General features: G+C 42.0%; 1 protein-coding gene across 1 annotated transcript in view; it reads left to right on the forward strand.

Moving 5' to 3' along the window:
* The window catches only part of grxcr2 (glutaredoxin and cysteine rich domain containing 2), a 35792-nt gene that overhangs the window by 11153 nt on the left and 3910 nt on the right, over positions 1-20729 (forward strand). The gene's annotated exons all lie outside the window — the stretch shown is intronic.

The raw sequence follows: 20729 nt of genomic DNA on the forward strand, positions 1-20729 counted from the left end.
TCAATTACAAGATATTTATCAGGATTCGATCGCCGGTGGGCGAGGAGGAGGTTGACCCAGAATGCGAGGAAGCAGGGAAAAGGGTAAACTAAAGGGAATTTATTAAATTAATCAAACAAGGACAAACAACAAGGCGTGGACAAACAAACGTGGCAGGGTGCAAAATGACAAAGACAAACTAAACGTGACTACACAGAACAAAAATGACAAGTAACGAGGACCGTGACAAACACTGGGGATCGTGGGCATGAGCGTGGGCATGAGCGTGGGCATGAGCGTGGGCATGATCGTGGGCATGAGCATGAGCATGGGCATGAGCGAGGGCGAGAATGAGAGCGAGAATGAGAGCGAGAATGAGAGCGAGAATGAGAGCGAGAATGAGAGTGGCCGTGACAGTCCGTAAAGGGAGTAATGTTCCGACGCCGAACTGTCGGGATGAGGTGTTCAAATAGTCCAGTCATTAAGTGAGCAGATGGGGATCAGGTGTGTGACGGTAACCGGGAACAGGTGCGTGGCTGGTGAGGAACGAGTGCTGAGGGGAAACGCCCCACTCAGCTGACAAAACAAACACACATGGCATGGGAAAAGGAACGTGACAAAAACAATAACAAAAACACCTGACATGACCGACACGGGTCATGACAATATTATTCAATTAAATACCTATCACACGCTTCACAAAAAATAGTAGAATAAAAAAAGTAATTAATTGCAATTAATTATTGATTATTTTTGCAATTAATTTGTTAAAAAAACAATCACTTGACAGCACTAATATTCAGATATTTTAGTTTTTTTAGGCAATGTATTTTCTTATTTAATCATTATTATATTCTTATATTCACTGTGATTGGCTGGCAATCAGTTCAAATTGTCCCCCCGCCTACTGTCGAAGACAGCTGGGATAGGTTCCAGCACCCCCCGCGACCCTTGTGAGGTGAAGCGGTACAGATAATGGATGGATAGTTACAGTGCCTTAAATCTTTTCCAAATCCAGTACAGAATGTTTTTTTTTACTTCCCTAGTACAAGAACTCTATACAGTTTGGTTGTATTTAACACGTAAATTGAACACATTTGCACCTAATCTTTAAGGGGTTGTTGTCAAACATTTCTTTAGGTTCAGTTAGTTAATATTTGTGCGCAATAGGAAACATTATTGTTTAAAGAATCAATGCATAATGTTGCTGTGACCTACAACAATATTAGATGTAATTTTTCAAATACATTTTTTGAGGAACACTTGTAACATTGATCGAACTGGTGGTATTTATTGAACAACACTGTTTTTCTTACGATGGGCTCACGACTAATCATTTTCACAGTCTCAGGCTTAAAAATGGAAAGTCTGAAGGACGTTTTTGAGTTTTTTTTATTTTTTGGGAGTCACGGTACAGAGAAGGCCTCAACAATCTGGTTGTAGTCTTGTAAATTGTCCCCCCTGCGAAAATTCAGTTTCTTTAAAATCTCAGTCAAATGTGATTAAAATCTCTATAATTTGTCTTTAAATGTGAGCAGATTTGAGATGATGCTTATCCAAGGGTCCGTTCCAAATCTTCCCCAAGTCTTCTGATGCTTTAGTCTGTTCTTGGTTTAAAAGGTTTTAGAGCCACAGGCCTTGTTTGGGTACGCCTCCAAATAGAAATGTAACGGATATGTTTTATATTAAGCATATATTGATATCTCTCCACAACAAATTGAAAAACAAGGTTAAAATGATTGCCTCAGGAAATCCACACCTTTATTGTCTTGCTCTAAGTGTTGCCACTCGACATCAGCATCTCCCTACAATCGAATAGCGTCGTTCCCCAGGTATCGGGTCGGTGCGCTCTCCACTTTGCCTTTCTCAAAACAATTTAGCCTGCACAATCTTCTATTATATGCCCATCTGCTCTCTAAGCAGATAGCAGACGCTCTGAGCCGTGGGATATTTTTGCGGAGGCTGCCGCTACTGCCGTCGCCTATGCTGAAATGGCGTTTTTAACGCCCGCGAAGAGAGACGATCGATCAAAGTCGACGCCCGCGCTGACCGCATCCCCAAATGTTGCAGTAGCCTAAAGTCATGCCTTAGAAATCCCCCCCTCCTAGATTATCACAATCTCCCATTCGGAAACTCATCTTTGTGCTTGGTGCTTATTTTAGATAGACGACATCAAGTCACAGAGGAGAATATGGCCACTTATTGGGGGATTCCATCCCTGCTCTGGGCTAATAACGGGAACCTTAATCTTGCTGACGTGCCTGGTTTGAAAATCAACCAGGAGGTCAAACTTGAGCAGAGCTGCCCTATTAAATTCTAACGAAAGTGAAAGAAAATTTCTTCTGGCGAAGATCTTGCATACCACAACAATATTTAATGTTCAGTTTCACAATGAACTCAAAAGTTTCCAAAAACATTCCTTGAATAAATTAAACAACGCACCCAAAAGGGAAATTCCTCTCAAACTATCAAGAATCGATTTATTTAGTTATAGGCATGTACCGATACCAAGGCCCGTATTTTATATCGGTGCTGATACAGTACGTCTGTGCAAAAACATGCTCCGAAACTTTCACCCTGACAACACTTTCCCAGCCTGACTGGAAGTTGTATATTCGAATTAAAAACTTGTATCCCGCACATGTTCGGGATTGCTGAATTCCCCCAGTCATAGATTTCTTTGGAACTGATTCTGTCATTTGCCCCAAAATTCAACGATAGATAGTTTCAAAGTAGATTTTTATATTGGCACCATATTGTGGCATTTTGGTGTCAAGGACCTCCATAAGTTGAAGTGAGTTGAGAATATTTAAATAGTGATTTGTTGCATCATGTAGCATGTATTGGTGATAAAACAATTTGAGCTACTTGTAAAATGCGATCAATCTGAACTAATACTAACAACAAAACAGCTTCAACCTCTTTGTTTTCTTCACCGTTTGCCTGCCTCACATACACACACCCACTTGCTCCACACGCAAGGTTGCTCTGAATTTACCATTTGATTGGCTCAGAAGTGTTGCATAGAAAGAATTGCAATGCGACTGATCCATGCACTTGATCTCTACTTGCATTTTACTGTTGTAACACACAGACCAGGCTGTGCGAGTTGAGATAGGACAATAGTAAATAATCCATAAAGTTAAACAGCTTTTAACAAGCGTTCTACTCAAATAGAATAGAAAGGTGCTCTTCTGCACTAGAGAGTCGGCAGAATTTGCCAGAAGCACTGTCCCTGGCCTTCAGGAACGGAGCGCTTCTAATACATAGAAACATTCAGTGAAGCATGAACCGTGTAGATACGCTACAACTAAACCGAAATTTACAGCAGAGGCAGAATTGTTGATTCAGCACTGTGAACCAAATATGACGGTGACAAATAAAATGCAGCTGCCGACAGTCATGGTGCACACAAATGAGAATGTTTCACATTTAAAGGCAAGGCATCAAAGACGAACACAAGTAGGCTTTATGGAATGATCTTATAATTAAAAAAGAAATAGATTTGTTTGCCGATCTGCATATAGAAACCCATAGTATAAGTTAGGACCAGACTGATGAATTGGCCAAGCCAATTTAATTGCCTAATATTAGCCATATTGAAATTGGAAAAAAATCAGTTTTACAGATTTTCGTTTTTTTTTTTTATGACCATTGCAACATAAGACAAAGATAATGACATTAAAACACCTCCCACCCTGTTCCAAATAGTCCCAAAAATGGCTGTTTATGGTAGATTTTCGGAAGTTAAACCAATTGTAAAGTTGGTACAAATACAGGACAAATCTGTCTGTAGTTTGTATCTTCGTTAATCGGCTATTTAACGTGGCTGTCTAATATGTGACAAGTGCTCATAAAAAAAAGGGCAGAGGTTTTAATTTTAGAAAATAAAAACTGGACTTATTTAATGAGTCAACTCAAATATAATGGATGAGATATTTTAATAAAAGCTACTGAAATAAACGTTTGGAATCAGACTGTTCCTCAGGATAATACATACTGTACTTAAAAGTTAAACACAACTGAACTGTTGTCAACAAATGTACCCTTCTGGATTAAAAAGTGCCTAACCCAACACCCAGCATACGCGTTTAGTACATCGCGGCAAGTACTATGTTGTATTCAACATTTTCCAATGGGAAGTACAGTTGCCATAGGGATGTTATCAATTATGCAACCTCTCTGAGGTGATGACTACGCAAGCCTGCATGTCAACAAATTAAGAAGTGAAGATGCTTAATTAAGGAATTCCTAAAGTGAAAGTCCCTGTTGCCTGATCCTCAGCGAGAGCTCATTTGTAAACCATTGTCTACCATTTACTGTGTCAACAGGAAGCTAATTGTTGTTTGCTTTCTCTTCTCTTGCGGTGGGGACGCGAGCGCTTCTCGCCGCCAGCAGGGTGTCGCTGATGGTGGCGGCGGTGATGATGATGAGGGGGCGGTGGGGTGCTTGTGGCTTACCGATGGAGAGGGAAAGAAAAATATTGCAGGCAAGGTGGTGTGATAGTCATTGTCTACATACTAATGAGAAATTAATTGCGCCACAGCTGGCTGGAATGATTGTAGTACTGGAGGGCAATCACAGGGGGCGACGTGCACCAGCCGTGGAATGACAAGTTCAACAATGAAAAGAATCTTACTAAATTTACTTGCTGGACTAAAAGTTGAGGATCCTTTTTTTTTGTTTCAAACTAAATTATTTTGAACAAGTTCGTAAATTATATAATAATAAAATGTAATACAATATAACAAAAATACCTAATGACAATTAAAATAATAATAGCATTTTTCATCCCCAACATAATTCCAATGATTTCAAGTTGGACTACCAGCTTTCCGTTTTTAATTTTTTCTGACCACCAGATGGTGATTTTTTTCTTTCCATTCAAAACATGCAGCAAAACAGTTTACTTTTTTCCTGCAATTGTGCCTTGCTACTCAAAAGAGAAATGTGCATCACTATTGGCATGTGTGTGTAGCTGTGTGTGCGCGCTTGCCTGTGCGTGTGTGTGTGTGTGCATGTGTGGGGGTGCATGCGCGTGGGTGTGCGTGTGTGAGTGTGTGCGCGTTTGAACTCTGTGACACAAAGTGTGGTTGTTGTGCACAAAGCAGGCACTTTTGCTAGTGGTACACGATAAATAACTATGTACGTTCGGTTGTATTTAACTTTTTAGAACTATACACTTGCATTTAATCTTCAAGAACTGTTTGATCGGAAACTTTTGTTTCTATACAATTTTTATTTAATGCTCGTGCAGTGCGTCTTAATTGAATCATTATTTAAGTACAATTTTCAGTTTTCCTCTAGCACAGTGTTAATGTTCAAACTACAACACATTATTACTGTGGCTTACAACAATATTAAATATATTTTTTAGTAGTAAAACCTCTGTCTTGTTTATAATGAATATTGTGGCCTACTTTGTTCCGCATTTAAGTGAAAAAAACAGATCTACAAATAACTGACCCGAGATTGACTTGTCTGAAGTGTGAAAACATATAAATAAAAATTTCACAGCATGACAAAATGAATGTGGCTATTTCAGGACTTTAACAGACACTGGCAAAGACTGGCACGTCTGCGTCTTCCCCGATTCCAGCTGAGCTAAAGGGCAGCAGTGCATGGGGATTAAATATGTATGCATATTCCGCATCGACAAAGCTAGTAGAGATATCTTTGCATGCCACATCATGACCTGAGTTCACTTGGGCGGTTTTTGTTTCTCCTCCGTCTGATGAAGATGCCTGGAGAGCAATGGAATAAATTAATCAAGCCATTTGAATGTTCATAATTAATTTAGTTGATTTTGTATTTGTTTCATTAATTGCATTGTGAGAGCTGTGTAGCACACACGTAGAGGCACCACGCGCCTCTTTTGGTGTCCGACTCAGAAGCAGCAGCAGCTGCAGCGGCATTGTGTGAAGCCCCCCGGGCCACACAGGAGACCAGCTACCCCCCAAAATGCCTGTCGCCACACATGCGCGTGGGGTCAGCTTCGGGATGTTCAATTAAATTGGAGTATTTTACTGGATGAGGGTGTGAGAAGCGTTGCGTCCTCTGAAGGCGCGTGTCATGCTCAATTTGTGTTTCACAGTAAGATGGCTGCAGGGAGGGGCGCTAGTACATTCAGGAAAGGGAGAAACACAAGACCATTGCAAAAAGAAAATTACATCTTAAAGCTCTCCCGCATATCTACAGAAGAGCTGCAATGGAAAAACTGCAACCCTGTATAAGATTTAGATAGTAAACATAAAATGTTCTGTACAATTTTATTCTTGACTGAACCACAAAAACATAGCGTAATTTTCATGAAAAACGCAAATTGCCTAAAAGAGAGGAAACGGCCAAGAATAGAGCAAAGACCGTGGATAATTTGGGAGGTTCACAATGATTAAAGACTTTTGGTGACACAGACTCTCCACGCTTTGCTTTTTTTGCCATAGGTACGTATGAAATTACATGTATGCACGTGTAAGGGCAGTTGCCTATATGTATGTATATATATTATTTTTTTTTTTTTTCTTTCGTTGGGATGAGCCATACGAATGACCTGTTGTATTAATATGAAATAAGTCATAAGTCAAGAGGGAATTGTTATGCAATAGCCCATTTGTGATACATACACACCAATAATCACAAGGGCACACGCAAGGTATTCATTTACAATATTGATCTTAATAAGACACTTCTAGTCTTGGCCGGGAATATGGATATGTATACTTAGTCTATTTTCCAAAGCGCAGGATCAAACGCAGCCAATCTTGTAGAATCTATGGTCAGTCAGAAACCTTTTTCGGGCGGTGTCGATTACTTGCAGTTTGTCCATAAGGCTGTTCCTAACACCCTCAAATAGTCGTCAAATACTGTATGTTCTATAAATGTGACCGTCCCAGGACAAAAGAGAACTTGAGATAATAATGTTTAAATAAAATATTATCCAATATAGTACAAAATGTGGAAATCAGGTTTAATGATATGTCAAAATAAAGACTAAGAATTAAGTCACTTCATTTAAAAAAGAAACACGATAAAAGTTGAAATGTACGCATTAACGATGCATACTATCACTTAACAGAAATAAATAAAATGAATGCCACATATTTCCGATAACATGCCCTTTTTAAATCCCAATTTTTTAAATTTATTTTTTACATAGCTATAGCAACAGGCATCTTGTTCGTTCATTCATGTAATGATATAGATTTAAATGAAATCTGCCACTGCAACCCGAGCTTTCTGTCGATACCAGACATGAGATGATTTTCCTTGTTCTGTGCACGGTAGCAGCCGATTACCTGAGTTGATTTTCGGACATCTGCCAAGAGAATGTTGCAGCACCCTCTCAAGAGAAGCATTTTTCAAGGCATTTCACATCAATTCCAAGTGGGAAGCAATCTTTACTTATTCTTATGGTTTTTGAACTACATAATTTTCACATACAGAAGGTTGGCCACTCCATCCATCATGCTGGCTTAGCCAGGTGTGTAAAATCAATTAGTCTAATTAGGAAGGTTGTTTACCATAACTCATGTGGCGTACTGGCTCCACATGGTGTTTTTTTTTTTTCTAGGGTATAGAACTCAGATGGGGGCTATGCAAGGCTGTAAAATGTATCTTTCCGAATTTTGAATAGAGCCAGAGAGAGGGAGCAGAAAATATAATCTCATCAATCACGACTCACAACGTGGGTACACCTGCATGATGTCATGCTGTCAATGCAGAAATTATACAATTGCACATGCGGAAAATGGTTCCAAAAATATTTTCTTGCTTATGTAAGTTAGCGACATGTAGTTACAGACAGAACGTTTAAATGCTTTCCCACTAGATGCCAGAAGGTACAATTAACCTGCATGTCACAGCACAATAATAGTTTTTGTGTTTAACTAAACAGCGTTAATTACATTTCTGTGTCCACTGAGATGAAATGATTAGTTCAATATACATAACTTTTTAGTGACATTTTTGTTTGGTCGTGTGCTTTTAAATGTTTTGAATGTAAATGTCAGGTTTTCATTAGTTTTTGTGATGATTCCTGTTTTCCCTGTGTTCTTTTTTTCATGTTGCATCTTCTCATTTTTGTTTCCACCTTTTCTCGTCAGGCCGGTTTCTCGCGTCTACCAATGAGATCCCTCTGATCACTCGTCTTCTCCAGGTGGAGCTTGTTGACTCGTCAGTTTGCTTGTATTTAGTTCAAGTGGGGTTTTTTTTCAGTCTCTGTTGGAGTTTTACAATCGTTTTGACTGGATTTTTCATTATAGTTAGTTTCTATTCCATTTTGATTTTTGTTTTATAAATGTAGTTAGTTTTAATTGTTTTTGAGAATGGGTTTGTTAGTTTATCAGTTTGTAATTTGTGTTTCAAAACTACATCGTTTTGTTTGAGTTTTTATTAGTTTTAGTGTTACTTTTGAGTATAAAAAACTCACTAAGTATTGTGTAATGAAGTAAGGTAAACTACAATTTCTTTGTACTTTTATTTTTTTTTTGTGAACATTGTTTAATACTTCTGCCTACATCACAAAAATCTTGTGTCACGACCCGTGTCGGTCATGTCAGGTTTTTTGTTATTATTTTTCACATTTTTGCCATGTCCTGGGTTTTGTTTATTTTGTCAGATGAGTGGGGCGTTTCCCCTCAGCACTCGTCCCCACCAGCCACGCACCTGTTCCCCGTTAACCGTCACACACCTGATTCCCGTCTGCTCCCCTAATGATTGGACTACTTAAACACCCCGTGCCGACAACTCAGTGTCGGTGCATTGCTCCGTTACGGACTGTCACGACCGCTCTCTGATCTCGTTCATGCTCTTGTACTCGCTCCCGCTCTCGCTCCCGCTCTCGCTCCCGCTCTCGTTCCCGCTCTCGTTCCCGCTCTCGTTCCCGCTCTCGTTCCCGCTCTCGTTCCCGCTCTCGTTCCCGCTCTCGTTCCCGCTCTCGTCCCCTAGCATTTGTCCCTGTCCTTGTTCCTCGTCCTTGATCCAGTTAAGTCACGTTTTAGTTTGCCTTTGTTAGTTTTTGCACCCTGCCACGTTGTTTGTCTTTGTTTGATTGAGTTAATAAATTCCCTTTAAGTTACCCCTTTTCCCTGCTTCCTCGCATTTTGGGTCCTCCCCCTCCTCGCCGACCGGCGACCCTTGACATCTTGACAGTAAAATATGTGCCTTGGATCAATAAATGTTGCAAAACACTCATCCAATAGACTGTATTGAAATGACCCTGACAATAACTACTACTATGAGTAATAGTTGGTTGTTGTAGGCTTGGTGGAATTGTAGTTAGCATATCTGCTTCAAACTTCTGATTTATGGAATCCAGACTGTATCCTTCATGTGCGGAGTTTTCATATTCCACCTGTGCTTGTTTCATGGCTTCCACTCACAATCCAAAAATCATACGTATTAGTTTCATTAAACACTCTAAATTGACTAAAGTTATGAATGTGAGTGTGTGTGAGAACATGTGTTTAAAGGTGCTGATTGGTGGGGAACCAGTGCATGGTCTCAAGGTGTTGCAAACCAGTTTGTGGGAACACATTCAAAAGCCACAACATTCGTGTAAGGAGATCCAACATCTCCCTAAAGAGATCACACTTTAAAGGTTCCACGACAAAAGTCTCCCAGAATGATATAGAGCAGTTCCACCATCACAATAATAAGTATTTTTTAAATGAATTCTTCGATTTTGATGGTTTCCATCAAAACTTGAACAGAGCAAATTCATGACACAGCTTATGTTTCATCGCTTTGGTACATTGTTGTCATGAAACTCACTGGAAAGGCCAACCTTCAATTGTTTGCTGTTCCAGCTGGCTGCTTCCAGTGGGGGAAAGAGAGTGAATAATTTGTCCACAGGTGATGAATGCGCTTGGACTCATTTTACCGCAAAATGATCTCATTGGGAAAAATGCATTCGGGCTCGGATTTAAAAAGCACACTCAGTAGACAGAGGTGTGGCTGTACATGAAATAGTTTAATAAATACCTTTGTCCATCAGGGGTTTCAAAAATACGACCCATTTAAACCCATTTGAATATATATATCTATATATATATATATACATATATATATATGTATATATATATATACATATATATGTATATATTATATTATTATATATATGTATATATTATATTATTATATATTCTTTTATTTATCCAATTTCGTTTTATTTTCCATCTCATTATTTATTCTTTTATTTATCTAATTTATATACTTGATTAAATTATTGTTGTATTGCACTGGAGAGGGGAGCTATCTAATCTCGTTGCACGCTGTAAAGGGATTTCTGATTTTGATATATATATATATATATATATATATAATATAATATAATATAATTATTTTTTTTTTTGCACATAATTAAAGTTGAAGAATGTGTGAAAGTGTGATCCTCTGGAAAAAAAATAGACCTGACAGCATTGTTCTACGTGTATAAGCACACATACGCTGTGCCGCTCACCTGCCCCCAGTACCATTTAAAGATTGTAGACAATCGGCTGATTAAATCAGAAAGGTTGGAGGGCTCTTAATTCGCTTGGCCGTGAACTAAGGCCTACATGGGTTTCCATCATGGGGAAAACTGGAAGAAACACAGGTGATGTCAAAAGTGTGTGCGTGTAGTGTCTGTGAGTGCGAGTGTGTGAAAGAGTCGCGAGATGAACGTTCCGCTCGACCAGGCAGAGTGTGTGGGCTGAGCTGGAGAGCACATTTAGTTTCATTCTGGCTGTCTCTCTCCCTTTCTTGGATCATAGGATATCAACCCACCTCTCCCTTTCATCGAGTCAGTGTCACTTAGAAAAAGAAGAAAGGGGGCCAAAAAGAAATAAATGACTTTTTTTAGAAGCTCCTTCAAATATTGCCAGGTTGATGTGAGAATCATTGGAAGCGGTCACTGTGGTAATTAGCGAGATGTCTGGCCTGCTCTGACATATGGAGTAAGAGTAAGACCAATGATGGATTCATTGTTCACAGAAATTATGAATCCATCCATTTTCTTGTTGTTCATGTCCTCAGGGTCGAACTGGAACCTAACAATGCTGACTTTGAGCGAGAGGTTGGATGCACCTGTGACAGGTCACAGGGCGGAAATTTAAGTCAAATTAAGATGAGAAGAAATTACCACAAGCAAGCACGACTTTCATGTTCAGCAACAGGTGCATTTCCTTTTCTGAAACGTCGTAGCTGTAAATTACAATACATGGTAAAATCCATATTGCGTAAGCTTTTTTAGGTCAAACTAAAAAAAAACAAAAACAAACAAAAAAAAAAACAATAAACCTGATGTGCCAGAATAAAAACCAAAATAATTTTAGCGATTCATAAAGCCAACTCTGATTAAACTTTGCAATTGACCAGTGTAATCGGTTCTAAAATTATCCAACAGAATTGGTCTGGAGCAGGGGTGCTCATTATGTCGATCGCAAAGGTAGTATGGGTAGATCGCATGACATTAAAAAATAGACGTCAGCCTATCATTATCCGTCATCTGATTGATACAGGGCACCCAGTCAGATGACACCTGATTTTTTTATTTTTTTTTGTGACACATAGGTCACCACGCATGCGCAAACAACGGTGCTAAGTGCAGCACAACTAACAAGCTAGCGAGTTGGTTACCTCCAATTTTAAGCCCTCGTTTTATTCTCTTGACCTCAAGGGGGGCATAAACATGAAGTGGGGGTGCTGGACCAAGTAAGAAGACACTTTAATCGGGAATGGGAGGAGGAGTTGTTTTTCACGATGACATTTTCGAAGAGCGTTTGCCTCATTTTCCAGTCGACCATTGCAATACCAAAGAAGGGAAATGTGGAGCGGCATTTTCGGACTGTTCATGGAAAATATGAATATAATATATAATATATATATATAATAATATTTCGAGCTGAGGAAGAGAAAGGTGAAGGAATTAAAAAGCCAGTCGTCAGGACAGCAGTCATTTTTCAGACAACCTACTTGAAAAGCGAAAGACGCCACCCAGATTGGCTACATCTACATACATTGTAACAAAAATCCTCTCTCTCTCTCTCTCTCTCTCTCTCTTTCTATATATATATATATATATATATATATATATTTGCATTTTTAAAGTAGATAGATCATTTTTCCTCGGTCATTTTATAAGTAGCTCGCATGCTGAAAAAGTGTGAGCCCCCCTGGTCTGGAGAAACTCTTTAAGAGACAATTTGCTCCAGTTAAGTCAAGTTTGAAACAACTGTAATTGTTGTGTAATTGTAAACCCGCTGATGTCTCAGAATTCTGGCAAGTAACCAGCGAGTCGTGGATTATACAGAAACTTGTCAGGCAATTGGAGAAGGGGCTTCACGAAGCAGAAAATGCCAAGTTCTGCTGTTTACCTTTAATTTGAAGTATATTGGCCAAATTTTCAATTCCATCACCAAAAACAAAATTTTTCGGCAACCATTTTCCCCGTTTCAAAATTCTTGGTAAATTGTCCAAAAGCTGAAATAATCATTCCCACCAGAGTCAGCCTGGCAGATTCAGGATAAGCATTGCAAAAAATGCATGTGGATTTTCACAGGAAATCTGGTAAACATGTTCTCCTTTTTAGATCCATAACAGGACTTTAACCTGCCACTGAGGTTTCATGGCAAAATCCTTTCAGTCTGAACTTCTGTCACCCTCAAAAATATGTCCACAGCGATCCGAAGCCGTTCTTTTTATGAACATAATTCCCATTTATCAGACCAATTCAGTCCTTCAGTTTGTAATCCTTCAACACTTCATCATTCCTGACACAGCCATGACATATTGTTCGCTGATCACCTCATTTGGGCTGCGTGTAATTCTTCTGCCAAACTTTGAAAGTAATTCATGCTAATGAAATCCATTTAACAACTTGGAAATGTGCGCGTGGTGGTTGGGGGAGAAGCCATGAAATAAGTAGTTCATTTGAAGAGCGCTGTAATGAATGGACCTGTCGCGCCGGCCGCTCATTTGAGCCCAATAACGGATGGTGTGATTGGAACCGCGATTAAATTTTGGACCGCACACAAAGACCTCAAAGCTCACGGAATGAAGTGGCCAACACTTGACGCAATTAGGATGGCGGCACTACTACGTTGCATTAAGTCAGAGTGGATTACGCAGGATCATTAATTAGTCGGAAAGCCACTAATTCCTAGTAAGCCTTTGATTAATTACAGGTTTTTAGTATTCATATAAAATGTGTTTGTAGGATAATTCTTAAGTAGTCTTAACTCCAACTGTTGCATTTTCCAACTCTCCGGACCAAAATGACAAACAGGACGTACCATCAACGACTTGTAATCAGTATCTACTCAAACCTGGTTGCTTAATGGAGTTAAAATGTCAATAAGACGGCTTTCAGAAACATGATTTCCTTAAGTCCCTCATCCCTACATTTTGATCATCACTCTTCTCCAATATAGTGTTTAATTAACTTTCTGTGTTGTTTAATTAACCTATTTAAGCATTTTCACTCTCGTGGTGGTTTAATTGTATAACTGACGTGAGAGAAATGTGACTGAATTGCTGAGACGCTGCTGTCAAGCATACAAATAGTCTCTCGAGGGGCTGTGAGCAGTATATATACATAAAAAAAAAAAATCAACTAGGTGCGTTAAAAAAATGTGTATAAATATTGTGTTTTCTTTTTCCCCGGAAAGCATGTTCCTCCAAATTTAGTATTCTCTGCCATGTGTTTTTGTTGCCTTATCTCAGGTTGACTTGTTTTCCTAGAGGCGGTGAGCAGTATATATTGAAGAAAAATAAATCAGTGAAAAAAATGTGCTGGTTTAATCCAAAGTCTGAATCATTGTTTTCACTAAAAACATCTCCAAATTGTATGTGTTTTTTGTATTTCTGTGAAATGGATGTCTATTGAAATTTAGGAAGTGTTCTTTTTTCCAATAAAAATAGTCACATTTCTCTTAAAAAATTTTGAAATTTTGTTCATTGTCTAATTCCGCCGAAAATAAAAACCTTCTTGTCCTATCGAATGCATGTACTCCGCAAAGGTCGTGCATTTTGACAAAAAACAAACAAACAAACAAACAAACACAAAGACCTCAAACTATTTTGAGATATACTTTCTAATGACAATGACATGAAACAAAAAAAAAATAAAAAATTCAGAACTCATGAGAAGAAGTTGTTGACATTGACCTGAAATGTGCACATTGGTGTTATGTCCATTTGGATGCAGTGTGTGGCCGAAGGTAATGGCAGCAAAGGGCCAAACAAACCAGGACAGATGCTGAAGCAGCAGATGGTGAAAATATTGAAATGTGCTGATCAACAAAATAATGTTTTTGTTTACTGCTATCTGCTGATGTTGATGTGACCTAGCCAACTGCTGGTTGCATGCACAAAGACCACAAGCTGTACTGAAACATAATAATTGGAGACATGTGTAACTTCTACATAACATGGAAAAACAGAGGAGGCAGATTTTCATACCCATTCACCAGCTACAACAATAGGCAGCAACACAAGTATGAATGTGATCGTTTAATTCTAAACACGGCTGCAGTCCTAGTTATGAGGGTGTGCACACTTGTGCAAGCATGTTTTTGTAATTCTCCTCTAATACATATACATATATTACACACATATATGTTTCTATATATATATATATATATATATCATCTTTTATTTTATTTTTATTTTTTTCCCAGTTGAGCTGTAGAGGATATAGAATAGAATAGAATAGAAATCCCTTTATTGTCATTGTACTCAAGTGTGCAACGAGATTAGAGGGCTCCCCTCTCCAGTGCAATACAACAATAATACAGACAAATATATAAATTAGATAAATAAAGAAGACAGTGCAATGGAATTCAGTACTGAATAGGGCATATAGAAACACATCACAATGCTGTTTTGCGAGGTTAGGGTGGTCTCGTGTGTGTGTGAGAGTTCAGTATGGAGATGGCTCTCGGAAAGAAACTGTTTCTCAGTCTATTGGTCCTTGATTTGATGCATCTGTAGCGCCTGCCAGAGGGCAACAGGTCGAACAGGTGTGAGTTTGGGTGGGTATTGTCATTGACGATGTTGAGAGCCCTTCTGAGGCACCGGGCGGTGTAGATGTCCGACAGTGGGGGGAGAGGGCAGCCAATAATCCTTTGCGCTGTTTTGACTGTCCTCTGGAGCCTCATTCTGTCCGCCTCAGTGCAGCCGCTGTACCAGGTGGAGACACAGTACGTCAGCAGGCTCTCGATGGACGAGTGGTAGAAGGCCAGCAGCAGCTTCCTGTCCAGGTTGAATTTCCTGAGGACTCTCAGGAAGTGCAGACGTTGGCGGACCTTCTTTACCACTGCTGTGGTGTTGTGACTCCAAGAAAGGTCATCGGAGATCTGTACTCCCAGGAACTTGAACGTGTGGACCCTCTCCACACACACGCCTTCGATGCAGAGGGGGGGCGGCAGCGTCTTGTTCCTCCTGAAGTCGACGACAATCTCCTTTGTTTTAGCAGAGTTAAGGTGCAGTCTGTTGTCCTTGCACCAAGTTGTCAGTCTCTTTACCTCCTCTCTGTAGGCTGTCTCGTCACCTTCCGAGATCAGACCGACCACTGTCGTGTCGTCAGCAAACTTGACGATGGTGTTGTTGCCGTGGGCCGGGCTGCAGTCGTAGGTGTAGAGGGCGTACAGGAGAGGGCTCAGCACGCATCCTTGGGGGGAACCGGTGCTCAGCATGAGGGTGGAGGACGTGTAGGGGCCGAGCAACACAGTCTGGGGTCTGTTGGTCAGAAAGTCCTTAATCCAGATGCGTGTGAGGGCAGGGAGGCCGAGAGTGTCCAGTTTGGCGACGAGGATGTCTGGGATGATCGTGTTGAATGCCGAGCTGTAGTCCACAAAGAGCATCCTTGCATAGCTCTGCTGTCGTTCCAGGTGGCCCAGCACAACATGCAGAGCAGTGTCGATGGCGTCCTCAGTGGATCTGTTAGCCCGGTATGCAAACTGGTAGGGGTCCAGAGTGGGAGGAAGGCAGTCCCTGATGTGCTGGAGAACCAGCCTCTCGAAGCACTTCATAATGACTGGTGTGAGAGCAACAGGACGGTAGTCATTCAGGTGGACGGCTGGTGACTTTTTGGGGACAGGAATAATGGTGGAAGTTTTCAAGCAGGAGGGGATGACTGCCTGAGCCAGGGAGCGGTTGAAGATCCTGCAGAAAACATGTGACAGTTGGTGGGCACATGCTCTGAGGACCTTGCCTGGTATTCCGTCGGGTCCAGTAGCTTTCCTGGGGTTGACCGCCAGGAGCGCGCGCCTCACATCGTGTTCCTCTACGATGAGTGGGGGGGAGTTGGAGCTTGAAGTGCGGGGGTGTGACGGTTGGGGCGAGTCAAAGCGAGCGAAGAAGCAGTTAAGCTCCTCTGCCAGCGATGCACTCGGGTCTACAGAGGTCGTGCTGCTGCCACGGAAGTTGGTGATGCTCCGTAGACCCTGCCACACCTCCCGTGGCCTGTTACTGGCAAGGTGGGCCTCCAGCCTCCCCTTGTAGGTTGCCTTGGCTAGCTTGATGCCTTTGCTCAGGTCAGCACGAGCCACCCTGTACTGGGCTTTGTCGCCTGACCTGAAGGCAGCGTCACGGGCCTTGAGGAGAGAGCGAACCCTGCTGGACATCCAGGGCTTCGCATTTGGAAAGGTCCGTATAGTCTTATGTTGGGACACAGTTTCCATGCAGAACTTGATGTAGTCCAGTACACAGTGCGTGTAGACATCAAGGTCCTGATGATCAAAGAGGTCCCAGTTTGTGTCATGAAAGCAGTCCTGTAATTCACTCATGGCGTCGTCACGCCAGGTTTTCACAGTCTTTGTGGTAGGCCTGAATCTGCGCCTGAGAGGGGTGTACGCAGGTGCGAGCTGCAAGGACAGGTGGTCTGACTGGCCGAGAGGGGCGAGTGGGAGGGCTCTGTATGCGTGCTTGATGTTCGAGTACACATGGTCGAGAGTGTTGTCTCCCCTCGTTGGGCACTTGACATGCTGGTGAAACTCTGGGAGTACAGTCTTTAAATTGGCCTTATTAAAGTCTCCCGCTACTACGTGAACGCCATCAGGGTGGGCCCGCTGATGTTTATTGATGACGCACGCGAGTAGCGAGAGCGCCGTGCTAGTGCTAGCGTCGGGAGGGATGTAAACAGCTGTGACAATCACTACCGTTAGCTCCCTCGGGAGAAAATAAGGCCGGCATTTAACGGACATGAACTCGATGTCGGGGGAAGAGTGCTTCTCGACGATCGTGCTATCGCCGCACCAGTTCTCATGCACGTAAACACAGAGCCCCCCGCCCCTCCTCTTACCGGTGTCCCTCGTCCGATCCGCGCGATGTAGCGAGCGCCCGGCCAGCTGGATGCTAGCGTCGGGGACGTCTGCGTGCAGCCAGGTTTCCGTGACGACGATCACACTGCTATCGCGCACATAGCGGTTTCCCAGGATTTGTAATCCCAGGTCGTCGATTTTGTGGACCACGGATCTGGCGTTGGTGAGGTGCAGACTCGGTAGTGGTTGCCTATGGGGCTGCCGTCGCAGCCGTTGCAAGACACCGGACCTGCAGCCTCGCTTCTGCTTCCTCTCTCTGCGTCGCCTGCGCCGCCTCCCGGCCCCGATGACCAGCCATGGTGAGCCGGGCAGCCTCGCCAGATCGTTCGGAATTTTGCGATCATAGCAAAATTCCTCTGTGATGGTTATTTCGCATCGATATCCAATGTTCACGATGTCTTGGCGGGTATATCGATGTTGTGCCTCAGTTGATGCCAATAAGAGCAAGCAAACACTAATAAAAAGTAAAAAGGAGCACTGTGAGGGGGAGCTGTTAGCCGCAGGATATAGGCCGCATGTGGTCGACAAATGAATGAAACAATTTATCCTGGTGTAATTTTTTTTATATATACAGTGAAACCCCGGTTATCGCGGTTAATGGGGACCGAGACCACCCGCGAAAACGGAAAATCCGCGAGGTAGCGGCGCCCCTTCAAAAATGCTTAAAAAAAAACAATACAGGTATACAGTATACACCCCTGTATACAGTACACCATATAGAATACGGGTAGAGAGAGAGAGAGAGAGTGAAATTCATGTTATAACAAAAAAAAAACAAATTATTATTAAAACATATTATTTTTTATTCCCCAGCCATTATTTTTGTATTTATTCAATTACTTCTTTTTGTATTTATTTAATTACTTCGACTTTTACCTGCTGGTACGCCGTCCGGTGTGCTCTGTGAAATGAAAGGTGGCATTCTTCATTTATTTATTTATTCATTCATAACTGACAGCCTCACGCTCCGCTCGTGCCCGGGCGGAAGGTGCTCCTATTCGGCGTAACGGTCACGCACGCCGGCCGGCCTCCTCCGGAGCTCTCGCACGGTCCCGAACGGAGCGAAATGTCGCCCCGCTCGTGCCCGGGCGGAAGGTGCTCCTCTTCGGCTTAACTGCCACGCACGCCGGCCGCAGCTCTGGTACGGTCCGAACCGCGCGAAACGTCGCCCCCGATCGTGCCCGGGGGAACGTGCTCTTCTTCGTCCACTCTCCTCTTCGCCCACGCTCTTCTTCGGCGCACGCCGGCCGTCTAACCGCTCCAGCGCCCCGTCGTGCCGCTCGGCGAAACTACAATGCCCCCGCGGAGCGGAGCGAATGGAGAACCCCGATCGTGCCCGGGCAAAAAAGTTTTTAATTTTTGAATATTTTTTTAGACCCGCGAAGCACTGAACCCGCGAAAGGTGAACCGCAAAGTAGCGGGTTTTCACTGTATATCACATGACATTTAACAGGGGTATGTAGACTTTTTAAATGCACTGTATGTGTCTGTAGGATAAAAGAGAGAACAAATTATACAAAAATATACCATCTTAAAGCTAACAGACAATGCCATAAGGACGAATGAAACTAGCATGGCACACAAACGCTGCAGCAACACGTAGAAAGGCAATTCCACAGGCATACATTCATAATCCTCTTAGAAAAACGACCAATTTTACTGCAGCTTACGGAGTCACCTAGTTGTGATACTCTACTTTGCGTATGTCTATATTATACTGCCTCTTTGGCCAAGGTGCGCACAATGGCATTTGCATTCATTTCAGTGGGGAAAGATGAGACATATTCAGATGCTTCAGGGTTGTATAGAAATTGGTTGTGCCTTTGTGGAGGTTTGTGCTCTTCATCGGGGTTATTTTTTATCTTTCTCTCTGATTAATTCATTTAATTGCGCACTAAAGTGTTTTTTCCAAGTGTATTGACACAAACCTAAAAGTTACATGTGTGTTCTTTTGTCTTTGCGCTCACATCATGACAGCACGCACACTTAAAATGAATTGTTCGACTCGAGTTTTGCATAGATCCCGAGATGATTTACATATCTGTCATGCGTATTTATACAGCAAATTAGAGCGCGGGCGGGATCGAGTCTCTGCCAAACACATGCATGCATAATCGCCTCTTTTTCTCTCTTTCTCTGTGTGTTTGATGCATTCACTGTCGTTTCATCCCGCCGCACTCCCAGCCGCTCGCCGTGACGGTTTTCGAGATGTTTGTTAACACAGCTGCTCTGTTCTCGCATGATTTAAGAAGTAGGCCTACGACGCAGAATGAGCAACGGGAAAGAGCGCGTACGGCGCATTCGTCACTCTGGCGCCGACGAAAAGGGCAGCAATGGGAGTAATTATGTTTGGCGACAGGCGATGACATGTTGCTCTGCAGGCGAATAATTTGGGCATCTAACATAATATTTGTGTCTGCAAGTTTTTTTAGCGCCGCAAAGTTTGGTATTTTGTTGGATGAGGATCAGTATTTGGAAACTCACGGTGTATATACAGTATGTATATAGCGAATATCAGCTGCGGGTGTTTATTTACTCAACTGCAGACGGAGGAGGCATCTACTAGGAGGAGGCCTTTATTTAAACCAGTGCTTCTTAAATAGTGGGGCCCCCAGGGGGGCCCGGTGCGATACTGAGAGCGGCGCAAGTGAACCTGGGGAACATGCTTTTTTCCCCGCCGTACTACAATAAAGTGTAATTGCACATCTACTCCAGTAGTTGGCAGTGGCACACTCCTTGCCCATTTTGTGCAGCAAGTATTAACTCTACGGTGGAGGTTTGTTTTGCAACGAAAATACTATTATTTATAGTTGCGGCGGAGAGTGGGTGGCGGTGGGGGGGCACAAATTGTTTTCTTCCTGCTAGTAGGGGGGCGTATCAGAAAATTGAGGAGAAGCGCTTATTTATACAAAGGCCTGTTGTGATGATTTCCACAGATTTGTCAATCCATTTCTTTTTGAATACATTTGTTAAACTCTTAAATGTTTTTTATGGGGAAACTTTATGCAGCGTTGGACTGGGACTGATTTTTCACACCTGGAGTTTAATGGCTCAGACCAGACCACTTTAGTTCATGTTTACATGCACACGCACGTGTAGTAACAATGGATTTTTTTTCCTGAAGCATCATTGCCATAAATTATAAATCGGGGTAAAATCCATATTGCGCAAGCTGTCATGGGTCAAAAAAAAAAAAAAAAAAAATCTCAAAAACCTGCTGTGCTCGAAAAAAAAAATAAATACAGTTTTTGAATCATCATCACAAATGATAACATAAAGCCGTCTATGATTAAAATTTGCTATTGAGCAGTGTTACCACTTTTAAAATCTCACTAATGGGCTTCAACCTGAAAAAGCATTTTGAACCTGACTAGACACCTCATCCGGGTACAATCCATCCTGTCAGATATACGGGACATGATGTCTATGATGCTTGTTGCAACGGGAAGA

The sequence above is a fragment of the Idiotropiscis lumnitzeri genome, chromosome 17 (assembly GCF_059441095.1).
Source record: "Idiotropiscis lumnitzeri isolate Australia: NSW breed Sydney's pygmy pipehorse chromosome 17, RoL_Ilum_1.0, whole genome shotgun sequence".
In the NCBI taxonomy this organism is placed as follows: domain Eukaryota; kingdom Metazoa; phylum Chordata; class Actinopteri; order Syngnathiformes; family Syngnathidae; genus Idiotropiscis; species Idiotropiscis lumnitzeri.